Source organism: Cynocephalus volans, chromosome 9 (genome assembly GCF_027409185.1).
Source record: "Cynocephalus volans isolate mCynVol1 chromosome 9, mCynVol1.pri, whole genome shotgun sequence".
In the NCBI taxonomy this organism is placed as follows: Eukaryota; Metazoa; Chordata; class Mammalia; order Dermoptera; family Cynocephalidae; genus Cynocephalus; species Cynocephalus volans.
In genome coordinates, this window is record NC_084468.1 from 93601354 (window position 1) to 93622064 (window position 20711).

General features: G+C 36.4%; 1 long non-coding RNA gene across 1 annotated transcript; it reads right to left on the reverse strand.

The window, feature by feature from the left end:
* Positions 1-407: 407 nt before the first annotated feature.
* Positions 408-16922, reverse strand: LOC134386578 (uncharacterized). Its single transcript, XR_010024469.1, has 3 exons — positions 16820-16922; positions 5751-5815; positions 408-934 (listed from the first exon to the last, which is right to left on the reverse strand). It is a non-coding gene; the product is annotated as an uncharacterized LOC134386578 (long non-coding RNA).
* Between the last annotated feature and the right edge of the window lie 3789 nt (positions 16923-20711).

A 20711-nucleotide genomic window follows, 5' to 3' on the forward strand; every position in this document is an offset into this window, starting at 1 on the left:
CATAGGTCCTGATATGTTGAATTTTCATTTGTCTCCAGGATTTTTGAAATTTTCTACTTCATTTCTTCTTTGACACATTCATTGTTTAGGAAAATATTGTATAGTTTCCATGGATTTGTACAGTTTCTAGTGTCCCATTTGGTGTTGGCTTCTAGATTTATGCTACTGTGTTTGGGTAAGATAGTTGATATGATTTTCATTTTTTTCAACTTGTTGAAACTTGTTTTGTGTCTTACCATATGGTCTATTCTAGAGAATGTTCCATGTGCTGCTGAGAAACGTGTAGTCCGTAGCTGTTGAATGAAATGTTCTATAAATGCCTATTAGGTCAAGTTTGATCTACAGTAGAGATTAATACTGATTTTTATTTATTTATTTATTTACTTTTTATATTCTAAGATGTTGCAAAGCAGGTGTGGGGGATGGGGAGAAAGGAAGGGGGAGAGAAATAGGGTGGGAGGAGGGGGGCATGGTTAAGGCCCATGGCCCCTCCTCATTTTGGCAGGGGAGACCAGGGGATATCCAGCTGTGGGCTGGGCTGCATGCAGATGTCAGGGGGGTGTGGCTGAGCCCTCAGCTCCCCACCACCCCTGCTCAGGAGCCCAGGGTGTTCCTGGTGGTTGCTCAGTGGTTGTTGCTGGGCTGGTTGCAGATGTTGGGGGGTGTGGCTGAGGCTCTTGTGCCTCCACTGCCCTGGCTCAGGAGCCCAGGGCATTTCTAGCAGTGGCTTGGTTGTCATTGCTGGGCTTGGTGCGGACATCGGAGTGGTCATCGTGGCTGAGGTCCTTGGCCCTCCACTGCACCCGCTTGGGAGCCCAGGGTGCTTCCACTGGTGGATCTATGGCTGTTGCTAGCTGGTTGCAGATGCTAGGCATGTGAGGTTGAGCCCTTGGCCCTGACTCAGAAGCAAAATAACTTCTGCATAATTGAGTACCTGAAGGAGAGGAAAAGGAAAAGATGTAGAAAGCATATTCAAGAAAATAATGGCTGAAAATTTCCCAAGTATGGGAAAGCACAGAGGAAGCTCAAAGGTCACCAGTCAAATTCAATCCAAGAAGGAACACCTCAAGGTACACAACAATCAAGTTTCTCATTCTGCTTCTGAGTTATTTTCCAGACATTACTTAATCTTCTATCTGTATTTCCTTGTGACTCCCTGAACACCCTTAAGAGAATTATTCTAAATTCTCTGTCAGACATTTCATAGATCTGCTATTCCTCTGCATCCATTATTTCTGCTTTGTTTGTTTCATTTGTTAGTGACATATTTCTCTGTTCTTTCTTGATCTTTATGTCTTTATGTTGATGCCTAGGCATTTGAGGAGACTGCTATTTGTTGCTGATTCTCTGGTAGAGGATCTTTGTATTGATTGTTAATCACTTCCAGGTATGAGCTGTGTGGGAATTCCAGCCTGGGAAGGAGTCTTTCCTGCAGCTAGAACCCCCTGCAGTTCTATTACCCTTACCAATTTCCACTGAGAACAGCAGCCACACTGTGCCCAATGTTCCCCTGGTGGCGCAGCCTTTCCCCTGCACTCTAAACACTTCCTGTGGGGCAGATTGTGTATGTATCCCTCACTATACCTCACCAGCCTCTGTGCAGCAATTTTCTCCAGTAGGTTCCAGCCAGTTTGCTCCTCCTATGTGGGCCTGAGGGAATCCTGCCAGTGGTCTTTACGGCCTGCGGGCTGGTATGGTGTGCTCTGAAGCCCTCCTCTCACACTCCAAGCAGGTTTACACGAAGGGTGCCACAGCTTTTTCCAGCTTCAATCCATATGTAACAGGTAGTCCCCACCTCCATACCAGGCTGGCTCAGAACAACAGAAGCCTTCCTTACACCCTCTCACCGGTGCCTCTCACACCTTCACAAAATCTTTAGTATATGTGCTGCCGAAGCGAGCACTACAAAATCTTTAGATCTCTCCTCCTCTTCCCCCAGTTCCAGAAGTGCTGGGTTTTGCAGTCTTTACTTTTTAGTAGTTTTAAGTTTGTTACTTGTGGAAAGGCTCAACACTGGGAATTATCTATTCTGCCTGTCTTGATTACCTTCAAAATATTTTAAGTGGAGGATTGCATCTCCACTCCATTGCTCTAGCTTAAGAACATGAAAATGAGAATCGTAACCTTTATAATTGTTTATATTTAATATTCCACCTTTTCTTCCATGATAAGTGACATAAAAATTTAACTAAAAATAAACTTGGACCTCAATTCAGATTCCCTAAAAATTTATTTTTTCATTCAATAAGTATATTATACCAATAAGTAAAAACAAACCAGCAAACAAAAACTTCGCCAATAAATTTCATATTTCAAAAAACTGCTTTATAGGTAAACTAATATTAATACTATGTTTATTTTTGTATATTAATATAATCCCCTTGGATTCTCCTCTTACAATTTATTAAAAAGAAATATACCTAGTTGAAAGGATTATACAATATAATATCAAAAATACATATATCCGGAGAGAAAGAAATAATGTGCATTTTTTTTACTGAAGTATAAATGTATGTATATGCCTAATCATCTAAATCTTATGTCTTATGTGTGTTTGACAGTCTTGCTGTGAACAATTGTATGGACATTACAAATGGGCAGATTTTATTTCTCCAGGAAAGAAAAAATATCATTTTAATTATATATTTATCAACACTCTATGCTGGCAGCAATTTAGATCAAGTTATAAAAGAGTCACTCAAGAGCTGAGATGCTGGGTGAAAAGATGAGGTAAAGAAGGAGATGACAAAATTTTAGGGAAGCTGTGTTTCTATTTGTTTGTAATAAGGGAATCATCATTTTAGTGAATATGTAGCCACCAATTATGATTATTTAAGAGCAAACGACTTTGTCCAGTAGGGTTTAGTTATCTTAATCTTTAGTTATCTTAATCTTATCTGAGAAAAGCAGAAAGTAAATTTTTCGTCAGAGAAGAACATAGGGCTCCTGATTGCTTTTGGAGCAGCAATCCACCAAGATGTTCATTTCAAGGCATCATATGCTTCCAGATGCTCTGGGTCACTGCCCATTAAACATTGGAGAAATTAAATCTTTCTAGTCCTAACGTGGTGAAAGAAAAAGTGGCATTCCAAAATCTTTTTTTGCTTCCTTTTATTTTCTAAACCAATTTGAAAATATTACTAGAAGCTGATCATCATGTTAAACTTAAAAATATCAAAAACTTACTTCTCTCACATTATGTCTCACTTTATTTCCAAAATACGTGTTTTGAAGTACCCTTCCTGAGTTTTATATTACGTCTGGACTTCTGGCTAATCACGGTATTGAGTTCCCTGGATGCTTCATTGTGTTACAGTTATATAGCAGAACCAATTGCACTGTCAATGCAATTTTCTGCACGAATAGTACTGACAGCAATTGATACTGTGGCTCAGATGCTGCAGAAATGGGTGATCCTAGTTGAGATATTAACTTTTTTTTACACTTGTTTAAGTGAATCAGCTTATTTCCTTCCAGCCATCTATTTTCCACCTCTTGTTTAGAATTCAGTAGAACTATCACATTAATTACCAGGACTAGAAGAGGGGGTAAGGTGCATCCAAATGAAATGATAATTTATCTAGAGAACATGGAACAAATCCACATTTAACTGTCTTCATCATTTTTCCATATCTCACAACTTGCATTAACTTCTGTATAGTCTTGAGTTCTTCCTTTGTTTGTTTATTTAGGATAAAATATATTATCATCTCACCTACACACAAGTAGCAAATAAACAGCTTTGCGTGGATCACAGATATGAGAAAACTGAGCATTCCCAGACTTTCTAAAGGTCAATTTATTTTGAAAGAATTTACAAGAATGATTTTGCTATCTTTTCAAATAAGCATTTCTATAAATTTTCAAGTTTGAAATGTTATATTAAAATAATTTTCATATATAAACATAAATATCAAAATATTTGTGATGTTATCATATGCATATTTTGGTTTTCATCCATGGTTCCTGGCTTGTTCTAACCTTCTCCCACCTTTCTGTCTTAGAATTGCCATAAAGTAATTCTGTGGCCTACCTTACCTGATTGCAGGTTCTAAGACCCTCATTCCAGAAAGTGTCCCACTCCATACCCAGGAGGAAGAAATGCTGCACAGAAAGGCCAGGAAGAACCTGAGCAAACAGGCCTTGATGGGTTTCCTCACCCAGTCCATTAGTGTTACATCCTGCCTTTTTTGTCCAACCACATTTCTACATGATGATCCACGCTTTAATCACACCTATGTAATGAAGCTTCCATAGAACCCAAGAGCACAGGGTTCTAGGAGCTTCCTGAGAGCTGAACACATGGAGGTTCCTGGAGGGTGGTGCCCAAGGAGGGCATGGAAGCTCTGCTCCCCTTCCCCCACACCTCTCCCTGTGCATCCCTTCATCTGTATCCTTTGTAACATCCTTTATAATAAACCAGTAAATGGAAGTGTCTCCTTGAGCTCTGTGAGCTGCTCAAGCAAATTAATCAAACCCAAAGACAGAGAAGGAGGTTGTGGGAATCCCAATTTACATCCAGTCTGTCAGAAGTTCAGGTAAAATAACCTGAGGCTTCCATCTGGCATCTGAATTGGGGGGTAATTGGATTGAGCCCCACTGTGGGATCTGACACTACCTCCAGGTACATAGAGTCAGAATTAAATTAAAGAGCACCCAGCTGGTTCCCACTAGAAAATGGCTTGCTTGGTGTGGTGTGTGTGAGTGGGCATGGGAGAATCCCACACATTTGGTCACAGAAGTTGGTTTTCTGTGTTGTTGATTATTGCTGAGTAACAGCAGAGGAAAAACAGTTTACATTTTTGCCTCCTCTCACTTAGCATTGCATGGCATCATGCAGGGTACTTTATGAAAAAAAAAGAAAGAAAGAAAGAAAAAGAACTATTTATAAACCTCAAAAAAGTAATGCTAGAGTCTGTATGCTTACTATAGAAAGAGATGGATCTTTTTCCTTTGATCTCAGAAGTTCCTCTGGAATTTATATAACAAAGCTTAGCCAAGATCAGTGACCTAAATAGGCTTTAAAATCTAGTGTTCCAATATATACCATTAAACTATCTACATGTACTTTTCATAAACTTTAGATGAATCATCAGGATCAAAACCCAAAAAGCCTTCATTCAACAAGACATAACTAGTGCCAGCCACTAATTGGAAGCTTAGTTTGGAAAGGTGCTGAAAGGGAGTTTGCTTTCCTATCTGAGGCACAGAGGTGGGTATATTAAGGTAAGTCAAGGTCCGAGGAAAGAGAGACAATTCACTTTATTCACATCTTCACTATATACATCTGCATCATTTGGCTTGTAACTTTAAGGAATGTTTTAAGTTGATTTCTTTCTGCTTCATCTTATAACTCACTTGAAAGAACTTAGTTTTGACCTTCCAGATGTCCTGGCAAATGCCATCAGATTGATACATTACCACTGCCATCTTCAGCACTGTGCAGAAACAAAATATAGACTCATTTCGAACCACAGCAGTAAATATTCTGCAGCAAAAAATGAATTTTAAAAATACAGATGAGTTAGAATGACAGACTAAAGTTGTTTAGAAGGTGCCTATGGATATATACTGGAATAATGCTTGGTTTCTAGAAGCTCTAGAATTAGCAGATATGAAAGATTTAATGAGTGAAAAGTGTCCTGGAGTCCAAACCTCTATCAAATATCCATCTTCACTTCCACTTACTATGAACTCAATACCCATGAGAGAGAAATATAGGGAGCAGGAAATGGGACCATTATGCTTACTTTGGATTGATTTGCTCTTATTGCAGACTCCCATCAGAAGGGTCTGTGCTTCTTTAGAATACGTCCTGAAAAATAGGCAGAGAATATTTAGATACTGAAAATGCAATCTATGGACAGAACATTTTGAAAGGAAATGTTTGCCTGATTCTTCTCTAAGGAAGCAATAGATCTTCAGTAACATGTAATTAAATTCAAAACGAAAAATCAAATCCCGCAAAAGTCTTAGGTATATGACCATGTGTTATCAGCCTATTTTGCCACTCTCTTCTATATCACAATGGGGTTCATTATTCTATCAGCTTCCTTTCAACAAATATTTGTTCCGTGCCCATCATGAAATAGGAGCTGTGCCCTAGGCACTAAGAATACAGCATTCCATTGTTATATATACCACATTTTTCTTATCTAATCATCCATTGATGGACCTTTAGGTTGGTTCCATATTATGGCTATTGTAAATAAAGCTGCAATGAACATGGGAGGGCAGGTATCCCTTCAACATGATGATTTCTATTCCTTTGGATATGTACCCAATAGTGGGATTGCTGGATCATATGGTAGTTCTATCTGTAGTTGTTTGAGAAACCTGCATACTCTTTACCATAGTGGCTGTGCTAATTTATAGTCCCACCAACAGTGTAGAAGAGTTCCCTTTTCTCTACATCTTCACCAGCATTTGTTATTCTCAGTCTTTTTGATAATAACCAGTCTAGCTGGAGTGAAATCATCCCAGGTACTTATTACAGCCACTGATCTTTGACAAAGGCACCAAGAAGATACATTGGGGAAAAGAAAGTCTCTTCAGTAAATCATTCTGGGAAAACTAGATATCAGTATGTAGATGAATGAAACTAGATCCATACCTCATGCCATATACCAAAATCAACTCAAAATGGATTAAAGACTTAACTATAAGACTGAAACTTTAAAACTCCTGAAAGAAAACATAAGAGAAATACTTCAGGATGTAGGACTGGGCAAAGACTTTATGAATAGGACCCTAAAAGCACAAACAACAAGAGAAAAATTAAATGGGATTATATCAAACTAAAAAGCTTCTGCACAGCAACAGAAACAACAGAGTTAAAAGACAACCTACAGAATGGGAGAAAATATTTGCAAACCATACATCTGACAAAGGATTAATAACCAGAATGTATACAAGGTACTCAAACAACTTCACAGTAAGAAAACAAATAATCCAATTAGAAAATGGGTAAAGGAGCTGAATAGACATTTATCAACGAAAGACATAAAGATGGTCAAGAGGTACATGAAAAAGTGCTCAACATCACTAATTATCAGGGAAATGCAAATCAAAACCAAATCCTGTTTATTTACACGGCACTGGGAGAATGAATTTTTTCTATAATAGGAATACCAAAGGGTTCATATTGAGTCAAATGGAATTTGAGGGAAAATTACACTAGATTTTAGAGGCCAGCATATAGTCATATTGTTTCTTTTCTTTTTCTTTCTCTCTCTCTTTCTTTCTTTTTTTATTAAAGCATTATTGATTATACATATTTGTGAGGTACAAAGTTGACTATCAATAGTTGTGTATGGTATGTGATGGTCAAATCAGGATAGTCAGACTATTCGTCATTATAATACATATTCACTCTTTGTGTCCATTACCAATCTCTCATTAATTTGTCATTAACTCCCCTCACTCTCCCCCTCCCCCTTTCCACTTCTAGTAACTGCAGTTCTGTTCTCCCCTTTGAAAGGTTTAATGTATTATTGTTATTATTGTTTCTTCCTTTCACTCTCTTTCTTTATCATTTATTTGTTTATTTATTAATTCAGCTCCCACTTATGAGTGAGGACATGTGGTATTTCTCTTTCTACACCTGGGTTGTTTCACTTAACATAATTTTCTCCAAGCTCATCCATGACAATAAGAATGGCAGAATTTAATTCCTTTTTATGGCTGAGTAGTATTCCATTGTGTGTATATACCAATTTTCCTTATCCAGTCATCCATTAATGGACATTTAGCTTGTTTCCATAGCCTGGCTATTGTAAACAGAGCTGTGATAAACATGGACCTGCAGGTATCCCTTTGACATGATGATATCCGTTCCTCCTGATGTATACCCAGTAGTGGAATTGCTGGATCATTTGGTAGTTCTATCTACAGTTGTTTAAGGAACCTCCATACTGTTCTCCATAATGGCTGTTCTAATCTACAGTCCCACCAACAGTGTAGAAGAGTTCCCCTTTCTCCTCATCCTCACCAGTATTTTTTATTCTCTGTCTTCTTTATAATAGCCAGTCTAACTGGGGTGAGATGATATCTTAAAGTGGTTTTGATTTGCATTTCTCTGATGATTAGTGATGTTGAGCACTTTTTCATACATCTGTTGGCTATTTGTTGTCCTTCTTTGAGAGATATCTATTCAGCAACTTTGCCCATTTTTTAATTGGGTTATTTGTTTTTTCACTGTGAAGTTGTTTAAGTTACTTGTATATTCTGGATATTAATCCCTTATTGGATTTATAGTTTGCAAGTATTTTCTCCCATTCTGTACGTTGTCTTTTCACTCTGTTAATTGTTTCTTTTGCTATGCAGAAGTTTTTTAATTTGATATGATTCCATTTTTTTGTTTATTTTCTGTTGTTGTTTGTGCTTTTGTGGTCTTATTCATAAAGTCTTTGCCAAGCCCTACTCCCTGAAGTATTTCTCCTTTGTTTTCTTCAAGGAGTTTTAAAGTTTCAGGTCTTAATTTAAGTCCTTAATCCATTTTGAGTTGATTTTGGTATACATTAAGAAGTATGGATCTAGTTTCATTCTTCTACATATGGATATCCAGTTTTCCCAGCACTATTTATTGAAGAGGCTCTCTTTTCCTCATTGTATGTTCTTGGTGCCCTTGTTGAAGATCAGTTGGCTGTTAATACATGGGTTGATTTCTGGGTTTTCTATTCTGTTCCATTGGTCTGAGTGTCTGTTTTTATGCCAGTACCATGCTGTTTTGGTTACCATAGCTTTGCAATATAATTTGAAGTCAGGAAGTGTAATGCCTCCACCTTTATTTTATTTATTTAATTATTGCTCAGGATTGCTTCATCTATTCAGGGTTTTTCTTTGTTCCATATGAATGTTAGAATTGTTTTTTCTACTTCTGTGAAGAATTTTATTGGTATTTTGATGGGGATTGCATTGAATCTGGAGATGATTTGGGGCAGTATGGATATTTTCACTATGTTGATTCTTCCAACCCATGAACAAAGAATGTCATTCCATCTTTTGGGGTCCTCTTTAATTTCTTTCAGCATTGATTTGTAGTTCTTATTGTAGAGATCTTTCACCTCCCTGATTAAATTTATTCCTTGGTATTTTATTTATTTAGGTGACTATTGCAAATGGGCTTGCTTTCTTGATTTCTCTTTCTTCTAGTTCATTATTGGAGTAAAAAAATGCTACTGATTTTCATATATTGATTTTGTATATGTAATATTGTTTCTTTATAACTTGGGCCAATTTCATTTAATCTATGTACACTAAATTTAACATTAAAAGTATTGCAGAATATCTATACAATTTTCATTAAATAAAAGAACAGAAGAATATTTGTTGTTTCCATAATGTACTGAACATGGATGAGTTCTATCTTTTTGTGATCTCCAGATAATTTTAAAATAGGCATATATAGAGTAATATAGCTCAGAAGAACTAAAGATCTCACCCTCAGACACTAACCACCAAGTAAGGTTCCATGAAGACCAAACAATATATCACTACCAGGACACTTAAGGCCTCTCCAGAGTTTGTATTGTTCATCGTTTTGTCAGAGAAACTTGAAAAATATATTCTCTTTTAATATTTGTCAGATGAATCAGAAAAGATCCTTGTTAATCTATGTCAAATGATTTCAGATATGGTCTTTATCCAACTTAAATTCAACTGAATTTTTTATCTAAAGGATATATAACTGCTGTGGATGTCTATGTTAATTGAAATGCCAGGTTTCCAAAAATAATTTAGGCAAAATGGACCCAATTGTTTCTCTTGGAAAAGAGAAAGAAGTCCTTCCAGCTGCCATGGAATACTTTATAAACCAGGTACATCCAGAAGCCAAATTTACATTTTGTCTTAATGCCATTTCTAGTTGTATTCACTCACCAGCATTGACCCTCTATATTGTAGGGACTCCAAAGTTAATCTCTAGTCACGTGTTAAAGACAACACCGTTGCTCTTGCTATTTTTCACCCTAAGAAACAGTCTTCTAGATTGCCCAGGATGCCTTTATTTCTTCTGTCAGATTTCATCTCAAATGTTCTTTCCTCAAAAATCCTTTTCAGATCACCTGTGTTCATTTGATAACCAAAATTTCTTGGCAAATAAACTCACATTCAGTGGCTCAAACACAATGAAATTTTATTTCTATTTCAGCAAATGATCCAGACTAACCTTACAGGTTGCAGCCAGGGCTGGAGGGCTTTCTCCACACAGTCATTTGGCAACCAAGACTGACATCAAATCTGCCAATTTTAATACACAAATGCCAAGATTTCTCTTGTCACTCTGATCAATAATTGTGACCTTAGAGCCCCCAAGAAAAAATTAAACAGTAGAGTGACATCACCAAGATGTTGGAATAGACAATCCCGGGCATAGCTACCCCCAAAAAACAGAACTTACAACTACTAAAGCACAAAACCTGCCATCCTGAAGTCACTAGAACCTGGAGGAACAGGAGGGATCCACATATTCCATGAAGATGTGGAAGACTGCAGTGAATGGGAGGAGAAATTATCCTGATCAGTCCAAGCCCCAGCCTTCCCAAGGCTGGCATGGCACAGCAAAAAGAACAGCTACCAGCACAAGGATAAGCCACTTGGAGATGGCAATGCCACAGCAGCACCATTTGCATGTGGCTACTTGGTGTGTGCATGGGAGAAGGGTGCAATGACCACTGGCAATAAGGAAAAAAATACCACTTTGAAGTGTACCATCCCATCTGCCAGGCCAGCAAAGCTATTTACAAGCTTCCCCTGAGCCCACATAAAAGGGAAGGGAAGTAGTTGATGAGAAGAAGGAATCACCCAAAGGTCAGTGAGAATCATTCTAAGGATACAAGAATGATTCAACATATGCAACAATAAATGTAATACATCTCATTAACAGAACAAAGGAAAAAATCATATAATCATTTTGATAGATGCAGGAAAAGTATGTGATGAAATGCTACTCCTTCATGATAAAAACACTCAACAAATTAGGTATAGAAGGAATGTACCCCAACACATATATGACAAAACCACAGCTATTGTCATACTGAAAAAACAAATGTCAAATGATTTTCCTCTATGATCTGGAACAAGACAAGTATGCCCACTTTCCCCACTCTGATTCAACACAGTACTGGAAATTGTAGTCAGCACAATAAGGAAAGAGAAAGCAATAAAGGATATCCAAATTGGAAAGGAGGAAGTCATAATATCCTTATTTGCAGATGACATGATCCTATCATAGAAAACCCTAAACTCCACCAAAAAATTACTAGAATTAATAAATGAATGCAGTAGTCTCAGAATACAAAATCAACATACAAAAATCTATAGCCTTCCTCTATGCCAATAACAAAATAACCAAAGAAGAAATCAAGAAAGTAAACCCATTCACAATAGCTACCAATAAAATAAAATACCTAGGAGTAAATTTAACCAAGAAGGTGAAAGACCTCTACAATGAAAATTATAAAACATTGCTGAAAAAAATTAAAGAGGACACAAATAAATGGAAATATATTCCCTGTTCATGAGTTGGAAGAGTTAACATCATCAAAATATCCATATTACCCAAAGCATCTACATATTCAATGCAATCCCTATCAAAATACCAATGACATTCTTCACAGAAATAGAAAAAAAAGTATTTTGGCCATTTGTATATCTTCCTTAGAGAAATGCCTACTTAGCTCTTTTGCCCATTTTTTTTTAATTGGGTTGCTTGTTTTCTTCTTGTAAAGTTGTTTGAGTTCCTTATATATTCTGGATATTAATCCTTTGTCAGATGTATATTTTGCAAATATTTTCTCCCACTCTGTTGGTTGTCTTTTAACTCTGTTAATTGTTTCTTTTGCTGTGCAGAAGCTTTTTAGTTTGATATAATCCCATTTGTTTATTTTTCCTTTGGTTGCCCGTGCTTTTGGGGCCGTATTCATGAAGTTTGTGCCCAGTCCTATTTCCTGAAGTGTTTCTCCTATATTTTCTTTAAGAAGTTTTATTATTTCAGGGTGTATATTGAAATCCTTAATCCATTTTGAGTTGATTTTAGTATACGGTGAGAGGTATGGATCTAGTTTCATTCTCCTGCATATGTATATCCAGTTATCCCAGCACCATTTGCTGAAGAGGCAGTCCCTTGCCCAGTGAATAGGCTTGGTGCCTTTGTCAAAGATCAGATGGAAGTAAGTGTGTGGGTTGATTTCTGGATTCTCTATTCTATTCCATTGGTCAGTGTGTCTGTTTTTATGCCAGTACCATACTGTTTTGGTTATTATAGCTTTGTAGTATAGCTTAAAGTCAGGTAGTGTTATGCCTACAGCTTTATTTGTTTTGCTCAGCATTGCTTTGGCTATGCATGGTCTTTTATTGTTCCATATAAATGTCTAGACATATGAAAAAATGCTCAACATCACTCAGCATCCGGGAAATGCAAATCAAAACCACATTGAGATACCATCTAACCCCAGTTAGGATGGCTAAAATCCAAAAGACTCTGAACGATAAATGCTGGCGAGGTTGCGGAGAAAAAGGAACTCTCATACATTGTTGGTGGGACTGCAAAATGGTGCAGCCTCTATGGAAAATGGTATGGAGGTTCCTCAAACAATTGCAGATAGATCTACCATATGACCCAGCTATCCCACTGTTGGGAATATACCCAGAGGAATGGAAATCATCAAGTTGAAGGTATACCTGTTCCCCAATGTTCATCGCAGCACTCTTTACAATAGCCAAGAGTTGGAACCAGCCCAAATGTCCATCATCAGATGAGTGGATACGGAAAATGTGGTACATCTACACAATGGAATACTACTCAGCTATAAAAATGAATGAAATACTGCCATTTGCAACAACATGGATGGACCTCGAGAGAATTATATTAAGTGAAACAAGTCAGGCACAGAAAGAGAAATACCACATGTTCTCACTTATTGGTGGGAGCTAAAAATTAATATATAAATTCACACACACACACACCAAAAAAAAAAATGGGGGGGAAGAAGATATCACAACCACAATTACTTGAAGTTGATACGACAAGCAAACAGAAAGGACATTGTTGGGGGGGAGGGGGGAGGGAGAAGGGAGGGAGATTTTGGTGATGGGGAGCAATAATCAGCCACAATGTATATCGACAAAATAAAATTTAAATAAATAAATAAATAAGTCTTAAAATTTGTATGGAACCACAAAAGACTCCGTACAGCCACAGCAATCTTTAAAAAAAAGAACGAAGTTGGGAACATCACACTACCAGACTTCAAAATATACTATAATGCAATACTAACCAAAACAGCATGGTACTGGCATTAAGAAGACAAAGTGACTAATGGAGTAGAATAGAGAGCTCCGAAATAAACCCACACACTTACAGCCAACTGATTTTCAACATAGGTGCCAAAATATTCAATGGGGAAAGGACAGCCTCTTTAGCAAATGGTGCTGGGAAAACTGGATATCCACATGCAGAGAATTGAAACTAGACTCCTGTCTTTCGCCATACAAAAAAGTCAACTGAAATTGGATTGAAGACCAATATTTAGGACCTAAAACTATGAAACTACTACAAGAAAACATAAGGAAAATGCTACACAAAATGGGAGGGGATAGTGCTTTTTTGAACAAGACTACAAAGGCTCAGGCAACTAAAGCAAAAACACACAAATGGGACTACTCAAACTAAAAATCTTCTGCACAGCAAAGAACACCATCAACAAAGTGAAGAGTCAACCTGCAGAATGGGAGAAAGTGTTTGCAAACTATACATCAGACAATGGCTAATATTCAGATTGTATAAGGAACTCAGACAACTCAACAGCCAAAAAACAAATAATCCAACTAAAAATTGGCCAAAGGGCCTGAACAGACAGTTCTCCAAAGAAGACATAAAATGGCCAACAGGCACATAAAAAAATGCTCAAAATCACTAATTATCAGGTAAATGCAACTTAAAACTACAATGAGACATCATCTCACCCCAGTTAGGATGGCTATTATCAACAAGACAGAAACTAACAAATGCTGGCAAGGATGCAGGAAAAAGAGAACTTTCCTCCATTGTTGGTGGGAATGTAAATCAGTACAGCCATTGTGGAAAACAGTATGGAGGTTTCTCAGATAACTACAAATAGGCCTACCTTATAGCCCAGCAATCCCACTACTCGGTATATACCTAAAGCAAATAAAATCAATATATCAAAGAGACACATGCACTCCCATGTTTATTACAATACTGTTCACAATAGCCAAGAGATGGAATCAACCTAAGTTGATTCCAATGGATGAATGAATCAAAAAACTGTGGTATATATACATAATGGAATACTATTAGGCTATTAAAAAATGAATTATTGTTATATGCAGCAACATGATGGAACTGGAGACCATCATGTTAAGTGAAGTAAGCCAGGCACAGAAAGACAAATATCATATGATTTCACTCATATGTGGAATCTAACAACAATAACAACAAAAACAACAAAAGCATTTCTATTAGAAGTAGAGAGTAGAATAATGGTTACCAGAGACCAGTAGGGAAGGGGAAGTAGGTGGAGGGGAAATAGTGGATTAACAGATATAAAACTTTGCAATCTATTCTAAGTGAATCATTGTACAGTATATGCATGTATTGAAACACACACTGTACCCCACAAATACAATTAAATATTAAAATTTTTTTAAAAGCATTAAAAACCATATGAGGAAAGTTTTATGGGCTAGGCCTGGAAGTGGCACAGCTCACCTCTGTTCATGAACCATTGGAAAGAACTTACTCAAATGGCCACTACATTATTTAGCGTATTAAAATTTAGAAATTTAGTGTAGTTGGGCAGTCATGTGACCAGTTATGGTAGAAGATGAGAATGAACTTTGATGGATAGCTTGCAGGTCTGCTCTACCACACTAGATTTAAGTCACTTCTATTAGCTTTCTGTCTTTCCCATTAATACATAAGATCTTCAAGGCAGGATCTTGGTATGTCTTGCTTATGTCTATATGCTCAACATTAGAATAGTACTTGGCATCAAGTAGGTGATCAAACAATATTTATTGACTGACTGATTTATCAGACCAATGCCTCTAAAGACTTCTGCAGAATGACTCCCTAATGTCCGAGTCTACTTTCAGAAATAACTTTGTTCATCTCCTCTTACTTTGTGTCCTTTTAACTATTAAATAATTGAACAATTCCTAGCATTTGCTGAGTAGCCACCATGTGCCAAACACTACACTAAATGTTTCATGTGTTGTCTCATTTAATCTACGTAATAACCCTAGGAGATAGATATTCTTATTAGTCCCATTTTATAAATGAAGAAAGTGAAGCTTAGGTAGTAATTTGTACAGTATTTATTTAGTAATTTGCTCAAGGCACACAATAAATAAGGTAACAGAACTGGACTCAAACTCATATCTACAATGCAATCTCCAGAGCCCAAGCTTTAAATGATTAGTCTATATAACTTGTCAAAAACAATTAATTCATTTAAGGGCAGCAGTTCTCAACTGGGGGCACTTTTGGCAATGTCTGGAGACTTTTTTATTCTTATGACTGGGGTGTGGATGTTATCAGCATCTAGTGGGTAGAGATAAGGATGCTGTTAAACATCCTACAATGCACATGACCACCCCCCCAACAATAAAGAAATACTCTGTTCAAAATGTCAATAGTGCTAAGGTTAAGAACCCTGATATTGAGAGACACCCTGTTAATAAATGACATGTTGCTATCAGCAAATCATAAGCAAATGCCTTTTCATTCTGATTGTCTCAAAGATTATTTTTTGTCCACTTGAAAACTCTTTTAGAGATTTTTCTAGTCTCTATTGTTATATCTTCCTCTTTTCACACTTCAGCTTTTAATTGAAATTTGTCCCTGGATATTTTATTCATTCTTTTTTAAACTTGAGTTATTTATAGTGACAGCTCAAGAAAGGCCGTACTGTTTTTCATTCTAATAACTTTCAATATCTTACCTTTTTGATGACACCTCCCCTCTTCAGGTTAACAACCTTTGTAAGGTCCTCCCCAATCTAGAACTAAACCAAATTTTTACATAACTCCTCCTTCCTTCAATAACTTGAGGCCACTATGTTCTCTTAAATCCAGCCAGGATTTTAATGATCACCTCGTGTAAATCTTCCCATCTTCTTGAAAAATAAAATGAAAAGTGCAAGTTAATACCAAAGCCAAAATGAAACACAAGACTCCCTGACTGTTATTTTTAAGATACCATACTGCCTCCTACCTGACAAAATGTCCAGGTGCACTTATACTTTCTCATATTAATGCTTTCAATATAGCTGGAGTAACAGTAAAATTAGAGGGATATGCTAGTTTCTAAATAAATTGTTCAATATAATTTGCTTTGCATATTTGTATATTCATTCTGACACTAAATACATTTTAAGATGCTGTTTACAGAAATCAAAACTACTGATTTTTACTTGCCAGATTGCCTCTTGACTGGCTTTATAGTCAAACTATAAACATAGCCTCTATAAAATTGTAATTGAAATGTTTTATTTTAAACATAGTAGTAATTACTAATTGGTAATCACAGAGAATGTGAAGAAACTCCAGCATCTGGGGGAAAGGACAGTGAGAATTTTCACATCTCCTCTAGCCTGCTACACAGAGTTTGGATTTTAACTTAAATAGTTTGGTGGCGGGGTGGGGGCAGGGATGGAGAGACAAGGTGGAGGTGAGAGATGGGTAGTGAGGATGACAGATGGAAAAAGATCATAGCTGGAAAGGTTCATTTAAAGGAAAACAGAGGGCAACCAGTCTAAGCAAATCAGAAAGCAAATGGCCCCAATTGTGAACTTACCGCCACCAAACCCAGGGTCTCCAGGTGTTTTCTTTTTTCTTCCTATAGAGACAAGATTGTCAGGATGTCAAGCACCTGATTGAACTCTGCTGTACTGCACTGTGAATTCCAGGGCTATGTGTGTCATTCCGCCCATCTGTTTCCAATTTAACATGCTCTTTCTCTCCAGATAGCTTTACAAATAGCTAAGCACACTTAATGCGATGACCCAACCAGGAAGGATGTGTCAGACTGCTAGCTCTGGAGCTCCTTTCAAATGATTGTCTCGACAGGCAAAACATGACCAGCAGCTATTTCTTGCCAGGGTTTTCCGTGGCAGTGGGCATGTCTAACCTGGATATGCTCTTTCTTGTGACCTTGGCTGCTGTTTCACTGTAATTATCTTAGACGACCTACAGGTAAAATCTAAGCATTCTTATGAATATGGAATTTTTACGGAAATGAACATTAAATATGGAATGTAAGCTTTTGTAGAACAATGAAGAAACAACAGATGTGAAAAAGTGAGAAGGGGAAAACAAGAGGAACCAGATGGTTAACACCCTTATGAAAAATGGATATGAGATTCAGCACAATTGCCCTCTTGGTAGAAATAGAAATGTTGTAGCCTTAAGGAGAATTGGTGCCCAGCTTAAGCTTTTCATATCCCCCATTATTCTGGTTCCTTGCCACTCTACCGTTATGCTGACTCTGGGACTTTTACATCCCCAGAGTGTCATATTTGTCATGGAACACTGAACCACACAATTAAAGAATGGACCCAACCATGAAGTGATGTCAAACCTGAATGGTTGTTTGAACCTGGGAAGACTAGGGACATGAAACAGAAACAAACAAACAAGCAAACAAGCAAACCCTCAAGATGTTCCCAGTAAAAAGAGTGGCAAAAACAGAAAAGATATTCATGAATGTATAGAGGGATGACTGGATATAAAAATATCTCATAGAGGTGTAAAAAGTTCAGTTTTTATATAAATCAGCATTAAAAAGTCCACCTGTAATTAAAATCCACAAATCCCAAAATTGTATAAGGTACACCTTCACCAATATGTGCAAACACACATGTGTTACGGATGTAAAATCACGATACACAATTTCCATATGTTCAGTACATAATTTAAGAAATAACTTTTTTTGTACTGCAAAACCATTCAGTGCAGTTTATCATAACCCAGGCAAAGAGACATAACATCTTATGCCTACAGTCAGAGTTCGCAAAAACATCCCAAAATGCAAAAGTCTCTACAGAACTTTAAATACTCAAAAAATAATTGAAAGAACTAAGAAGAAGAAACAGAGGCAAAGTAGCTTTAAGGATTATTTGTGTTTTTTCCCCAAACCACGTTCTTTAACGTAAAGAGAGAATTTATGTTTTTAAATGAGAAGAGAAATGAATGGAGAGAGAAGAAATGGATTTTACTCCAGTTCTAATTGGTCTGAAGGACAGAATGGGGTGTTGAATGGTATGACAGTTTGTAGTAAATGGACCATTTGACTAATTTGTATTTCCAGGTTATCCAATAAACTCTAGGTAAACAAATCTAACTGCAACCAGTTTATTTTCTGTAAAATGAATGTAAGTAACTTTCACCACCTGTTTTAGTGAATGTTTTACTAGCATTATTAAAACACTTAAAACTCTTACAAGATAGTGCAAGAAATTATATTTTCTGATATATTATACTTTCTGATAATACTATACCTTGATGAGATTGATAAATTATTTTGAATGTGGTAAGCCACTGGAAGACTTTCAAAGTTGTCTTTAAATAGAGACCCAAACAGAGCACCTCAGCCTTGGCAATGTGTTAAATTTGCATGTGTCAGTAATTAGAGTACGGTTTAAAGCAGTATTCCCTCGTTCAAATATTTGTTTTCCACTTCCTTCAAATGAACTTAAGGGAGGATATACTGGATTTGGAAAGCTTTTGTTTTCCTTTCAAAAATTCTTTGTAGTAAAGTTTGTCATCTAAAAGGGCAAGCACAAAAGACAGGAGGAACTGATAGTTTTGGAGTGTGACAGCCACACACCATTATGATTAACCCCTAGCAAGCAGATTGCAACAAACATAGTTTATCTTCATCAACAAGTGCCTTCAAATTTAGCATTGGAAATGCATTTCAAGTTCAAAATGTCACCTGCAAAAGTAAAATACGTGTAAGTATTACTTTTGTATTTCTTGAATTCTAATTATGTATACATATATATAATTGTATTTAAAATAAATATTTTTAAATCCGTGTAAAATATTACTTTTATATCTCTTGAATATAATTTTATGTGTATGTGTACACATATATACATACACATACACCTCAAAGAATGCACGGGTTGGGGTACCAACAACCTGTACATCAGAAATTTGAGTATAACTTTCCCCAAGTCATTACTTAAGTAGTTAAGTAACTTAGTCGGCTTTGCGGAACCTGTGCATAAGAAAAGTAGGCTCTCTGTTTACATGGGTTCTACATTTAAGTGGACCCATGCAGTTCAAACCTATTGCTCAAGGATCAACTGCATATATAATTTATAGTTAAAATAAATATTTTAAAAATCTGTTTTACAATTGACACTGTGGATTCAACTTAGAGGCTAAGGATTGAATGGTGTCCCTCAAGATCTGTGTATCAGAAGCTCGATCTTCACTGTGACTGTTGGAAGGGGGGAATCCTATTATGGTAATTGAAAGGTGGGGCCTTGAAGAGGTGATTGGATTGTGAGAATTATGCCTAGTAAATGGATTGATCCATTAACTGAGTAATAATTTGATAGATTAATGTTGATCATGAGCGTGGTTCTGATGGCTTTAAAAGGAGCCAACTGGGAAGGTTAGCTCTCTATCTGCTCCACCATTTTCACAATGTGGTACCCTGTATCACTGAAATCACCACCAAAGAAGACCTTTACCAGATGTGTTCCTTGGACTTTGTACTTCCCAACCTCAAAAACTGTAAGCAATAAATTTCATTTTCTGATAAATTACCCCATTCCAGCAACAGAAATGGACTAATACAGAGGCTAAAATGATAAAATAGAATATTTGAGGAGATAGAGGAAGAGAGAGCTAGAAGTTACACTATTTTAGCTACAAGGATCTAAAGAAAATATTCTCCCTGTGCATGTTGTCTGGATATGACTTGAAGCAACGAACCATGAAATTCTATTTTAGCTCAGTCACTAGATTCAAGCAAATCATTTAATATCTATATCACCAGTGTCTCACTTGAGATATGGATATTTCTCACTTTTTATATATAAAGTAAGAAAATTTATTTTCATGTGTCAGTTAAATATTTATGTCAATACACTATTTTAAAATTGTCTTCAAAGAAGTAAAATAAAGGAAACCATATATGCCAAGTACTATGTATTCTATATGCCATTTAATTCTCATAATAACTGCAAAATAAACATAATATATAAATTTTATAACTTCACATATCAAGCAATCACTCAACAAAAAATATTTATTAATGTTATGCTATGTGCCAGCAATGAATAAAACAGATATGCCTCTGTCATCATGGGTCTTACATTCTAGAGAGAGATAAACAACAAACAAGTAAGTAAATAATCAAAATAATTGTTCATATAATTTTTACAATGCTCCCATACCTTCATCTAATAGTATCCTTACCACATGATTATGTGTGCATATGTCTTATTACTGTATACAATAACTAAGATTAAAAACTCAACAAAGTGTATTAGAGCAGAAAAGAGTGTTAGCAAAATGGAAAACAAATCAGTAAAAATATCTATAGGGAAGCTGAGATATATAGAAAAGACCGAATATAAGAGACATAAGTCATGATGAAAAGGTCTGTTATATATATATATATATAACAGAAATTTCAAAAAGAAAAGGAAAAGAGAAGGGGGGAACCCATA